The 2,312-nt window shown below is 34.6% G+C and overlaps 1 non-coding gene across 1 annotated transcript; it reads left to right on the top strand.

Annotated features, from left to right (window-relative positions):
- Nucleotides 1-365: 365 nt before the first annotated feature.
- Nucleotides 366-470, top strand: LOC121978966. The gene has a single exon (XR_006111276.1). It is a non-coding gene; the product is annotated as a small nucleolar RNA R71 (small nucleolar RNA).
- Nucleotides 471-2,312: the final 1,842 nt, after the last annotated feature.

Genomic DNA, 2,312 nt, shown 5'->3' on the forward strand with positions numbered 1-2,312 from the left:
AGACTTTTATTGGGTAGGAGGGAGGCATTATTTAAACCATTTTGAAGTCAAGATTTTTAACTTAGCCTCTAATTGTTGAACCTCTCATTCTATGACTCATGATTTTCAAAGCTTTTGGGTGGTTGCACTGCATCTTGTTTAATAGGCACACTTTCCTTCATGTCTCACACTTCTAGAATTTTTGAGGAAGATGTCATCACATTCTCAGTTGCCCAATCTTGGAGGTTTATTGTTACTTGATCAATTAATTTGTACACTTATCCAAACTTTTATTCATCAAAGAAACTCCTATAGCTAAATCCAAAAACCTCTTACTAAAAAATGTAATCTCAATATAAACTATGTGCACTTCCAGCCATTTATCTAAGCAATGTGAGGACACTATCTCAAATAACCCTTAAATATGCCCCATGCTTCATATATTGTTTCCCCATCTTCCTAAGCAAAGATTTGGATTCTATTACTCATATATGTTGTTCTATTGGGAGGGAAAAAGTGATTCAGAAATAGTTGCTCCAATTGATCCCAGCTTGTTATTCTTTATTGAGGAAGATAGTACAACTAAGTTCTTGCTTTATCTTTGATACTTAAAGGGAATGCTAACAATCCAATAGCATCTGTAGAGTCTCTCCTTCACAGTTCACCATATTGCAATACACTATAAATGTATCCAGGTGAATATAAGGGTTTTCTAAAATTTCTCCTCCAGATTTGTGACTTTATATCATGATAATCAAATATAGGTCAAGTTAAAAGTTATCAACTTCTATCTGAAGTGCCACAATAGGCAATCTAAATCTTGCAAAAAGGGTACGAAGAATTCTTTTAAAGGCATGTCTCTCATGTCAAAGCTCATTGGATGTTATTAAACATAATTACCTAAAATATAGAATTAAAATTGCAAGAAAGAAAAATATAGACATAAAAAAACAAGTAAATGAAAAATCTATTAACAAGTATATAATAACTCATATGCTAATCAACTAATGTTAATAAAAAAAAGTCTCCAATAATAGTGCCAAAAACTTGATGTCAAACCATAAGTGCACGGTTTTATGGTCAAGTAATAAAAATATCGATCCACAGAGATTGTTAACTAAGCACTGGTTGATTTCACATAGCGAGTTAATTAGACGGACAAAAGTTGAGTAAAGTCTTGATAACTAAGGTTGAGAGAGAGAGAGAGAGGAAGAGAGAGTTGAGAGAGAAAAAGAGAGGGATTAAAGAGAGAAATTGATTTTCGACGAAGTTTCTAGGGTTTCGGTTTCACTATGATGCTAGTTAATGTCTCTATATATTGATTATCTCCTTACCTCCATGCTTACACTCATGTAGAGATCCTAACCTAATTACTAGTAAACTATAATAATTTCAACGTCATTTAGTAAAGAAATAACTCTAAAAAGTCTAGTTAAAGATCCAACCCTCTGTCATTAAGGGTTCCCCGATTATACAATTACTTCCTAACAAGGATTAAATGCTACACCAAGGTGTTTACACTATTCTCATTCAATGTTACTAAGTACAAGAGGTAACATAGAAAGTTCTATTAAAGGGATACTCGAGGGCCCCCTGGTCATACAATTTCTATATTATACAAGTCACTTCCTAATATTAAATTAGTGTAAAACCATTAATATCTTAGTTAGCGAATCCCTTGCGGAGAATTAGCCCCCAATTCAAGGTGATCCTCTGGAAAGTTTGATTAAAGGGATACTCTCTTTCACCGAGCCCCCTAGTCATACAATACAAAGTACCTCTTCTACATGGTGACTAATCCCTCACATCTATATGTTTACATCATTCACACATTTTATCAAACACTTACAAAGTACAACACACATAGAACATGACATATAAACACTTCATTGAACAAGGAAATAGTTCAAACACCAATATCACATTATAACTACTTCCTACATTCTAAAATCAGAGAATCTACTTCATGGAGAAGGAACGGCAAACCAAATACACAAATAAAGCATTAATACAACAAAAATTAGAGAATATGGGAGAAGAGATGCTTAGTGTTGCATTGTAGATGTCTTCAGATTGTTTTCTTGCTCCAGAGGATAGATCATTGATGGCTAGAAGAAAGATGTTCTAGGGTTTTCCTTAGATGGAAAAACCCTTCCCAAAGGAAGGGGATGGAGCCCCCAAACCAAGGATAGATCAAAAAAGGGGAGAAGGGCCCCTTTTATACGTGGGGCATGGCCCCTACCTATCCTATCACATAGTCATGCCTCTGGGCATTTGTAGGATTAAAAGTGCTAGAAGGGGGTGAATAGCACTAGTGGGTGTTTCATGTTTTT

Source organism: Zingiber officinale, chromosome 4B (genome assembly GCF_018446385.1).
Source record: "Zingiber officinale cultivar Zhangliang chromosome 4B, Zo_v1.1, whole genome shotgun sequence".
Lineage (NCBI taxonomy): Eukaryota > Viridiplantae > Streptophyta > Magnoliopsida > Zingiberales > Zingiberaceae > Zingiber > Zingiber officinale.